Source organism: Lampris incognitus, chromosome 15, assembly GCF_029633865.1.
Source record: "Lampris incognitus isolate fLamInc1 chromosome 15, fLamInc1.hap2, whole genome shotgun sequence".
NCBI lineage: Eukaryota > Metazoa > Chordata > Actinopteri > Lampriformes > Lampridae > Lampris > Lampris incognitus.
The window spans coordinates 10,263,431-10,275,240 of NC_079225.1; the positions used below are offsets into that span (position 1 = coordinate 10,263,431).

General features: G+C 43.0%; 1 long non-coding RNA gene across 1 annotated transcript; it reads left to right on the plus strand.

Moving 5' to 3' along the window:
* The first annotated feature begins 9,357 nt into the window (after positions 1-9,357).
* Positions 9,358-11,405, plus strand: LOC130125525 (uncharacterized). Its single transcript, XR_008811439.1, has 3 exons — positions 9,358-9,982; positions 10,528-10,710; positions 11,093-11,405. It is a non-coding gene; the product is annotated as an uncharacterized LOC130125525 (long non-coding RNA).
* Positions 11,406-11,810: the final 405 nt, after the last annotated feature.

Consider the following 11,810-nt stretch of genomic DNA (forward strand, 5'->3'; position numbering starts at 1 on the left):
TTTTTAAGATTTATAAAGTTGTGTAGTTTAGCGTTGTACCATATCATGAGTCCCCCTGAGTTCCTGCCCTGATGTGTGGTGCTGAGTTTCTGGGAGGGTATAATGGTCTCTCTGCACTCTGAGGGGCAGTGAGTGGCAACGTCTTCCTTACACCATGTCTCCTGCAGAATGATGATGTCTGTGTTCTTGATGCATTGTTGTAAATCTCTTTTTAGGCTTTTTACACCAAAGGCTGATGATTTCAGACCTTGGATATTCTATGTACTTATAGCGATACTCGTTTCTTGTTGAAATGTCTTGTTATTGAAAAGAGATAAACTTGGAAAACAGATAATTGTTATTTGACAAGCAAAGGCATTAGTGGAATGTATATAAATGTATATTGTAAGTGGCAAATATGTACATATACATATATTTACTCACACATACATGCATACATATACATGTACACACATATCCTGCATATACACATACAGCATATATCCATGTACACATACAGACGCACTTACTTGCATCCATATATGTACACATACAAATACAGTACTTGTGCACACACACACATATGTATGTACATATACACCTGCATACATATACATCAGATATCAAAAAGAGAATGATGAACTTTGACTGAACGTATTTTTTAATTATTATTAAACTATTGATGCATAATGGGTGTAGAGACTAAGCCCACACTTGAAGCCCCTGAGGGGTTGCTAGACAGGCACCTAATTGACGCGCTTGTAGCCACTTCGCGTTACGTGTGTATATGAAATAATGTTCAGACTTGTTTAAGTTGAAACTCTATAGTTATTACTCGCCACGATGAATCTATAAAACATCACACATCATAAACAGTCCAATATTCCAAATTTACACTTGTATCGTTTGCCAGCCTAGTGTGGCCTGCAGCAGTGAAGTGGTCAAGAAAACTGTGTGCTCCCCTCCGTCAAGCCACACCTATCACCTGACTGAATGTTCCCACCGAAATTGCTGTGAGCCCATAGCAATTAGAGTGACCCCTGTGGACCAATTAGGTGCTTATGAGATGAGACCAAATGGCTCCTACAATGGATCTAATCTTAGTTTATGTATCCATGCATGTGTTTACTTATAGGAAAACCTTGACCTTGTTTGTATTGATATTATATGAGTTTGGTACAGATGTACTGCAGTAGTTCTTTGATTTCACCCATACCGGTATCCATGAAGTTCTGTGGTCTTCTGGGGGTGTCTGCATAGCTGGGGCCCTGTAGAGTGGGCTCCTTGGGCAGCTGGACGGCTCTGGGTGCGCTGGCTGGTTGGGGCCAACCAGCTGGGGGGTGGTGAGTAGGTCCAGTTGGCTGAGGGCGGTGAGCAGGTCTAGTTGGCTGGGGGTGGTGAGCAGGTCCAGTTGCCTGGGGACGGTGTGCAGGTCCAGTTGGCTGGGGACGGCGAGCAGGTCTATCTGGCTGGGGACGGTGTGCAGGTCTGTCTGGCTGGGGACGGTGGGCAGGTCTGTCTGGCTGGGGGCGGTGAGCAGGTCTGTCCGGTTGGGGGCGGTGAGCGGGTCCTGTTGGCTGGGGGCATGTCCAGGTGGCTGGTTTTGGTTGCTGGGTGCGCCGGGCTGGTCCGGCATGGCTGTGTTGTGTTGGGTGAAGGCCTGGTGGGGCCTGGGTCCCCAGGAGGGGTCTGCAGGTGGGTGGGCCCTTCTGGGAGTGTGGCAGTGCAAATACCGAAGTCCTCTCTCCTCTTCCGTCCGCTCCAAAACCAAGGGAGAGTGAGCTTTATACCACGTAGCCATGGCAACACATGCCAGTATGAACTGCACCTTCTAGTTTCATATTCAGTTTGAAGTTTTAGTGATAGCAAACACACAATAAAACCAGCATGTCAGACAAACAGCAGCAGAAAAGACCAGACAATACAGTGCAATGACAATTTGCTCATGAGTGCAACATTTATTTTGTAGCTCATTACAAAGATACACAACCAGCATATCTTTACTGGGTTTTAATGGGTTTTAGCTCCACAGCCCACAAGAAGAAGCTCCAGAAATATTTTACCTGATTTAGTTTTGCCATCATGTGATATGTTTTTGTATTTGCTCTTTTTCCTCCACAGATTTTTCTGTCCAGACTGTCAGCTTAGTAACTGTGGGTTTGGTCTTTTTCTTCTTAATTGTAGCTGCATTCATCGTGTACAGGTGGAGAGCTAAAGGTAATAATATTTACAGATGAATATGTGATAGTCATGAGAAAGACATGGTGATTTCAGGATCTAAACTCCTCTCACTTGTTTTATATTTTCCAGGGACTCAAACAGCATGTGGTGGAGATAATGTGAGTTTTAAAATTAGAAATTAAACATAAACAAGGCTGTGAAATGCTTTAGCAAAATGGTAACATAGCTGGTCTCACAACCATCTTGTACACCTTGCCTTTAACTCTTGCTGGTACCCTTCTGTCACAAATCCCTCCTGCCACTCTTCTCCACCCACTCCACCCTGCCTGTGCTCTCTTCTTCACCTCTCTTCTGCACTCCCCGTTACTTTGGACAGTTGACCCCAAGTATTTAAACTCATACGCCTTTGTCACCTCTACTCCTTGCATCCTCACCATTCCACTGTCCTCCCTCTCATTCACACATACGTACACTACCGTTCAAAAGTTTGGGATCACCCAAACAATTTTGTGTTTTCCATGAAAAGTCACACTTATTCACCACCATATGTTGTGAAATGAATATAAAATAGAGTCAAGACATTGACAAGGTTAGAAATAATGATTTGTATTTGAAATAAGATTTTTTTTACATCAAACTTTGCTTTCGTCAAAGAATCCTCCATTTGCAGCAATTACAGCATTGCAGACCTTTGGCATTCTAGCTGTTAATTTGTTGAGGTAATCTGGAGAAATTGCACCCCACGCTTCCAGAAGCAGCTCCCACAAGTTGGATTGGTTGGATGGGCACTTCTTTGAGCAGATTGAGTTTCTGGAGCATCACATTTGTGGGGTCAATTAAACGCTCAAAATGGCCAGAAAAAGAGAACTTTCATCTGAAACTCGACAGTCTATTCTTGTTCTTAGAAATGAAGGCTATTCCATGCGAGAAATTGCTAAGAAATTGAAGATTTCCTACACCGGTGTGTACTACTCCCTTCAGAGGACAGCACAAACAGGCTCTAACCAGAGTAGAAAAAGAAGTGGGAGGCCGCGTTGCACAACTGAGCAAGAAGATAAGTACATTAGAGTCTCTAGTTTGAGAAACAGACGCCTCACAGGTCCCCAACTGGCATCTTCATTAAATAGTACCTGTTAGAGCCTGTTTGTGCTGTCCTCTGAAGGGAGTAGTACACACCGGTGTAGGAAATCTTCAATTTCTTAGCAATTTCTCGCATGGAATAGCCTTCATTTCTAAGAACAAGAATAGACTGTCGAGTTTCAGATGAAAGTTCTCTTTTTCTGGCCATTTTGAGCGTTTAATTGACCCCACAAATGTGATGCTCCAGAAACTCAATCTGCTCAAAGAAGTGCCCATCCAACCAATCCAACTTGTGGGAGCTGCTTCTGGAAGTGTGGGGTGCAATTTCTCCAGATTACCTCAACAAATTAACAGCTAGAATGCCAAAGGTCTGCAATGCTGTAATTGCTGCAAATGGAGGATTCTTTGACGAAAGCAAAGTTTGATGTAAAAAAAATCTTATTTCAAATACAAATCATTATTTCTAACCTTGTCAATGTCTTGACTCTATTTTCTATTCATTTCACAACATATGGTGGTGAATAAGTGTGACTTTTCATGGAAAACACGAAATTGTTTGGGTGATCCCAAACTTTTGAACGGTAGTGTATATGTGTTCTGTCTTGCTCCTACTGACTTCCATTCCTCTTCTTCATGCATCCACCTCTCCGGGATTGCCTCAACCTGCACCCTACTCTCATCAAAAGCTCATAATTAAACATTACCATTTAAAAAAATACATAGACAGGTAAAAGAATGAGGACACTTGTGCCGTCAGTTCGTCGAGAGCAGCACAATTAGCTTGTAACTCAGAGTCAACTTTGGTCTGTTTGGTCTGGTCAGTCTGTTCGTTCTTGTCACGCTGAGCTGCACTAACAGTTACTGGCCTGGTTTTAGCTACTATACTCCGACGGTTTAATCTCCCTTCTTCCTCAGTTGTAGATTTGGTGATTAGTTCTAAGAGGAAGTCATCACTGACCCGTGTGTCTGAGAGAAAGGGTTTGAGATCATGTCTAACATGGCTGTTTCTTTCATTTAACCCTTGGTAGAGGGTGTGAAGGAAAGTGCCCTGGACAAGCTTTTTGTCATAGTTAAAACCTGCACCAGGTTGTTGTGACTCAAAAAGAACTCGCTGCTTTAAACACATAATTTTGTACAAAAACTGCTGCGGGCTCTTTCTATCTTGCTGTCTGGCATTACGTAACTCCTGGAAGAGCTCAGTGTCATTTTTGTCCCTAATGTGGGAGCGGAGAATCCTCTTTAAACCATCAACTGTAAGATCATCTTTACTTGTCAACATGTCCCTGAATGTACCAGGTTTGGTTATCTTTAGCACTGTTCTCATGACCTCGGATTCACTGAACCCCTCTTGTAAACCTTCGTCAATCTGTTTACAAAGGCTACTATATGACATATCAGAACCAACGTCAGAGATTTGACCCCCATGCAACTTAAACTCTCTACGTGGTAATAGAGCTGCTACATCAAGTCAATCTTAACACCCGATCAGTAGAGGATGAGCTCATCCTACCCAAGGGGCACCACCCGTTCCAGTGAGGCTGGACTTGGCTGGCATCAGTGTGGTGAGATCCCTGACTGGTGTGTGAGTGTCTCTCTCCTCCTTGAAAAGGGCGGTGCGAAGGTCGCCGTATGCGGTGGGCAGATGGATGACAGTGTCTCTAGCCACAGTTGCTGCCATTGGTTGTCTGTCCCAATGAGTGGTTGGAGAGGTGTTTTCAGGTTGGTGAGTCGGTGACTCTTCCCTCCGATATGGTACCATGTTGCCTGCTGTAGTAGCTCCGCCATCTGGGTTGTGTAGTAGATCACTTGGCAGATCATCGAGGAGGAGGAGTTGAGTCATACCTTCATCTTCCATGGCTGTTCCTTCTTCGTCACTCCCAATGAAAATCTTAGCATCTTCAACTCTGTCACCTCCAGCTCCGCCTCCTGTCTTTTTGACAAATGAAAGTCCTTTTCAGATATCCAATTTTGAAATGATTCCCAAAAGGTTCTAGTATAATTACAAGTAAAAAAAAAAACCCAAATGTTCTAATGTTTCGACAACAGAATCACAAAACATACAATTTTTTTTTCAATATTAAGTCTTTGTCTCAGAAACTCATTTATCATTTTAAAATGAGTTTCTTTCGCTTTTGGTGAAATATGGAGAGTGAGGTATCTGGTTCTGATTCTGCCTATAATCTCTTTAGGATAATTGTTTTAACAGAGTTTTTTCTTTTTAATGGTAAAGGAAATAGTACGGCGGCAAGGGCACCCCTTACAATTTTGTTTGTGCATTTTTCTCCCTAAAATCGAGATTGTCTATGTAAAGTGAAGGCATCTGTGGTACTAACACGTCATGAGTCAAAACTCCTTTTATCATAGTCATCATTACTTGTGGGATTGCCTTGATAACCACTGAGTATTGTTTTTTTGTACACGTCACATTGGATTTATCAATGAATTCATTGTACTCTAGAAGATTTCCACTTGAATCCATCAAATGTAAAATAGACCAAATACCTCTCTCCACCCAGTCATAATAACATAAAGATTTTCTTTTAAACAAGGTACATCTTTTATTCCAGATCGGAGAGCTATGTGAAATTGTGCTATAAACCAGTTTCCAACATAAGAGAGCCTGCTGATGAAATCTAGACAGCTTAATCGGTAGTTTAGCAATACAGAAATCACATCTAAACAGAAAATCTATCCCACCGCACTCACTAAATATTTTAGAAGGAATATTAAACCAGAATCCATTATTATTTTGTATGAATTCTTGTAACCATTTTAGTTTTATCATTCCATTCATTGACTCATAGTCAATCACATTTAAGCCCCCTTCTTCTAAGGATTTTACCACATCCCCTTTTCTAATATAATGATGTTTGTTTTTCCAAATTAGTTGAAATTTGTTTGATTAGTGGATTTAATTAAATTGTCAGGAATGGCTAATGAAAAAGCTGGGTACATAATTCTAGATAATGTTTCAATTTTAGTAATCAAAATACGTCTGAATATTGATGAATTCCTCTGTAAACAAGAACTGAGATAGATGTATTTTTTTATAACAGTCTCAATATTTAGTTCTTCTCAACTTTACAATCTTTAGTTATAACCACTCCTAAGTATTTTACTTACTTTTTTGACTGGAATATCATTCAAATCTATTAGTGGATGGTCATGTATAGCAATTAGTTCACATTTTTTAAAATGTAAGTGTAGTCCCGATGCTTTAGAAAACTCATCTATCTTCTTGATTACCAGAGGGATCTGTTCTGACCTCTTGAGGAAGATGGTAGTATCATCTGCCAGCTGAGTTATGACCAGATGATTGCCTAGCACATTTAAAGGCTCAATGTCTGGACTGTTTTTAAAAAAAAATAAAAATAGCCAACACTTCTGCAACTAAAATACATATTAAAGGGGAGCAAGAACAACCCTGTCAAATCCCTCGTTTAACCTCAGATCTTTTAGATGTTCCTTTAGGGAGAGAAACTGAACTATTAATGTCATTATACATCATATTAATTACCTTTATACATTTTAGACTGAAACCAAAATATTCGGAAGACTTTATTATAAATGGATGTTCAACTAAATCAAAGACAATAGGCAAATGTAAGACACATGTAACAATGCTTCTTGGCAATAAATCTTATACCGTTGGAAAGCCTGTTTATTTGCCTTTTAAACGGTGCCACATGTGTAAGGAACATGCATTTGTGGGATGAGCAGCAGAGCTGAGTATGTGGGTTGCGCCCATGAAACATTTGCCAAATCTTCTCTACCAAGGCCCAACAGCTTATTTTGCTGTTGCTGTTGACTCTTGTTTTGAGCTTCTGGTACCCCACGTGCTGCCAATCAGCTGCCTGATATAAGATTTATTGCCAAGAAGCATTGTTACAACATAGACATAATCTACCAAACACACATTTCCTTACTTTTTGTGCTAAGTTTAGTTAGCTACCATGAGTACCGGTAAAAAACAAACGTCGCATGAGAGTTTCTTCAGAAGAGGTAGGGGAGATAAAAGGTCTAATGACGATGATAAGAGACAGTAGAGGCCGAGACAGCAAAAAAAGCAGTTTCCTTCAATAGGAAATACGAGGAGATACGGCTTTATTGTGACTGGTGACTCGCATGCTCCGGGCCCCCTGTGTGTGATATGTGGAGACAAACTGTCTAATGAGACAATGAAGCCCTAGAACTGCTTCGGCACCTTGAGTCCAAGCACCCTGCACTTAAAGACAAACCTGTGGAGACAAACCCGTGGAGGACAGAAGCGCGTGCTGAGAGCCACCGCCTTTACACGTGCTGCTGCTCTGAGAGCGTCGTACTTAGTGGCTAGTCGTGTTGCTAAGGCTACTTAGCGGCTAGTCGTGTTGCTAAGGCTACTCAGTGTCTAGTCGTGTTGCTAAGGCTACTCAGTGGCTAGTCGTGTTGCTAAGGCTACTCAGTGTCTAGTCGTGTTGCTAAGGCTACTCAGTGGCTAGTCGTGTTGCTAAGGCTACTCAGTGTCTAGTCGTGTTGCTAAGGCTACTTAGCGTCTAGTCGTGTTGCTAAGGCTACTTAGCGTCTAGTCGTGTTGCTAAGGCTACTTAGTGTCTAGTCGTGTTGCTAAGGCTACTTAGTGTCTAGTCGTGTTGCTAAGGCTACTTAGTGGCTAGTCGTGTTGCTAAGGCTACTTAGTGGCTAGTCTTGTTGCTAAGGCTACTTAGTGGCTAGTCGTGTTGCTAAGGCTACTTAGTGGCTAGTCGTGTTGCTAAGGCTACTTAGCGGCTACTTAGCAGCTAGTCGTGTCGCTAAGGCTACTTAACGGCTAGTCATGTTGCTAAGGCTACTTAGCGGCTAGTCCTGTTGGTAAGGCTACTTAGCGGCTAGTCGTGTTGCTAAGGCTACTTAGCGGCTAGTCGTGTTGCTAAGGCTACTTAGCGGCTAGTCGTGTTGCTAAGGCTACTTAGCGGCTAGTCGTGTTGCTAAGGCTACTTAGTGGCTAGTCGTGTTGCTAAGGCTACTTAGTGGCTAGTCGTGTTGCTAAGGCTAAGAAGCCTTTCACTATCGGCGAAGAATTGATTCTGCCTGCTGCCAAGAACATGTGTTGTGAACTGTGGGTTGAAGCTGCAGCTGCCAAGGTGGCAGAGGTTCCTCTTTCAGCTACCACACTTTCAAGGAGAACTGATGAAGTTGGGGAGTCACAATGTTGTTATATGTATGTAATGTTAATGAGAGGAAAATATGTGCTGTGTATTAATATCCAAACTTTACTTTAAATGATATGATACTATTGATTTGTAAGCCTAAACTACACTCCGGTCGTTATTAACCCCCCCCCCTCCAGTCTGCCAGAATATTGTTTATTAAGCCGGTCCGCGGTGCAAAAAAGGTTGGGGACCCCTGGGTTACAGCTACCGAGGGTCCTGGCACGGGAAACCGCTGATTCACCCAGATACTGTCGGAAGAAAATTTGTGATTGGTCCATTTCCCGTTCCATCATATTAACCCACTGTTTGCCAAGACATATTAGCCCAAGTTAATAACGACGATGTAGAAGTTATTACTGTTATTTCAGTGAATAAAAATGATTAAAAATATTTATTAGGAATACAAAAATTCTCTCAACATCATTCTTGGGTATTCACTGAATACCTTGAAGGTCCATAGGGTTCCCCTCTGAACCACACACACAACCCCCTAAAACCTCCCTATATACACACCAAACCAGTAATCCTGCAATACTTAGAAGGAAAAATAAAGATAGCAAAAAGATTAAAGATGGAAATTTTTCACAACCACCCTCACACGTCTGCTCAGCATGCTCACTCACTCTTCAGCTGAGAGAGAGAGAGAGAGAGAGAGAGAGAGAGAGAGAGAGAGAGAGAGAGAGAGAGAGCCAGCCAGTCAGGACGACGTGAGGTCATTTACACTTTCTACAGAATAGAATAGAATAGAATAGATTGTCTAAATGTATGAAATAATGTGAAGTGTCGTTGTGTTTTATTCTGACGTAGGGGAAATTATTATTATTGTTGTTGTTGTTATTATTTATTATTCATTACAAATCTGTGTGCCGCTGACCAACATTGAGCTGAACATGTGTTCTAAACTGTGTAGGCTGATCCCAGTGATGGTCTCACCTATGCCTCCGTCTCCTTCTCTAAGAAGAAGAAGCAGAGCAGGGCTGAAGGACAGGTAAGCCGTCTGATGTGGATTCTCTATAGAGGAGACACGGGGAAGAGGGCCAGACAGTATTTAGTCCCAGGTTAGTGGGACACACTATCGCCTCCAGACATGACGGCCACAACTTTTATACTCTGAGCATTTGTTCCTGGTGTGTAGCTGTTCACCGTTGTCAGGTAGAACCCATGTACCCATATTTCAATGGATGAAGATCATTCATTTGTAAATGATGACAAACATTCAACCAAGAGAGACGTTTTGTGTTGTGTTGTGTGTGCTTGTGTCATTTCATGGGCTGTTGTGTTTGAGCGATGTGTAATTTGGTGTTGTGTCCTCTCGTGTCGTGTGGTGTTTTGTTGTATTGTGTCTTTCTTTGTGTCATTGTGTGTTGTGACGTGGTGTTGTGTCTCCTCGTGTGGTGTGCTGCTCCGTCCTACAGGGTCTGGGTGGTGATGATGATGATGAAGAAGTGACGTATCACACTGTGAGAGCTCCTCCTTCCTCTGCCGCGGTTTCTGATGATGCCAGTGTCCTCTACGCCACTGTCAACACACACACACAACATGGGAAAAACTAGAAGGTACATTTCCTGCAGCAAAGTTTGGACTAGCTGAGGGTTTGCTGCCCCCGTAACAGGCTTTTAATGCTACGGTCTCCTTGGCAACACCTCTGGCCATTGGTTCTGATGGCAGTGATTAAATAAATGAACAAATGAATGAAGAAAGAAAAGTGAAATGCTTATGTAAGACTCTGGAAATGGGTTATAAAGCAACTGGGCTAAATAATCTAAAATAGGTTGGGCTAAGGAGGAATTGGAAAAGAATATTATTCAGACAACAGTTTTATAAAAGAGAAACATGGCCGACATTTATTAAACATAGTAATATCAACACAAGTGCACTTTGAATGGTCAATAAGAAAAATAACAAGGAATAAGGGTCAAACCCCTTTGGTCTGTCCGTAAAGTCTTTTCAGTGTGTGGACTCAGAGCTCTGGTCAAAAAGGGAAAATATGAAAAGATGAAAGTCTGAAACTACCCGGGTAGTGTGTGTGTAGTGTTCATTCAAAAAATAGAGAGATCTCCAAAACGGTCTTATCTGTCTCTCCTGGTCGTCCTCAATGGAGAAGCGAGACGCCACTCTTCCACGTGCTGTCCACGCCTCGTGGGTCACAGGGCTCGCTGCTCCCTTCTCTTGGGGAAGGAATCCAGCACACAAAGACCAACCGGAGAACCCGGGCAAAGAAAGAAAACAGGTCTCCAAGCAAGCAATCCTCTCCAATCCAAACGGCATTAATTAACTTAAACTGGTAAACTTAAAGGAGTAAAGGTAACAAAGGCATAAATGTTGTATCTCTGTTCCAGCTTCTGCGAGTTGGGCTTTTGTTCCTTCGTCTGCAGCTCAAGAAAAGTCTGCAGTTAATCTGTTTCAACTCTCGTTCTGATCTGACAAGGCCTGGCAATTGTCCATTTGGACAGGCTGCTAGCGCCCTCTACAGGGGACTGCGGGGACATGCATTAACTCTTTCTAGGGCAGCTAAAATCATGGGGGTTACATTTATCGTTTAGCATATGCCTACAGCATTTCACAAAGTTGAATACATCTGCACATCTCATAAAGTTAACACAACGTGTTTATGTGTGAACACAGCCTCTGTGTTTTTGAACATGTTTCCCCCTTTTTCCCCGCAGTTGTACCTGTCCAGTTACCCCGCTCTTCTGAGCCGTCCGGGTCGCCGCTGCACCTCCTCTGCTGATCCGGGGAGGGCTGCAGACTACCACATGCCTCCTCCAATACATGTGGAGTCGCCAGCCGCTTCTTTTCACCTGAGAGTGAGGAGTTTCACCAGGAGGACGGAGCGCTTAGGAGGATCACGCTATTACCCCCAGTCCCCCCTCCCCCCTGAACAGGCGCCACGACTGACCAGAGGAGGCGCTAGTGCAGTGAACACCACACATACCCACATCCAGCTTCCCACCTGCAGACATCTCCAATTGTGTCTGTAGGGACCAAGCCGGAGGTAACATGGGGAATCGAACTGGCGAACCCTGTATTGGTAGGCTACGGAATAGACCACTACGCTACCCGGACGCCTCGAGTCCAAAGTTTTAATCTGTGTGTTGATGACCAGCTGTAGTAAAGGTTTCCAGCTGGCCCGCTACCAGCCAGCAGTAGCAGAGCACAGGGCTTACACACCGTATTGCAGATGTAGGACTGATGTAGCAAGAATACACAGCATGATATCAATATCACATTCCCAGCTGAAGAGCTCGGTTACAATTCAGAACTCGTGTGTACATATTCTGCGGTGTGTTGTTGTCAAATCTGACCATTTGAGCCACCGTACTCCCCCCAGAGCAAATATGGTGTTGAGGCTTTGCTCAAGGGCACTTGTGGGGCAATAATGGT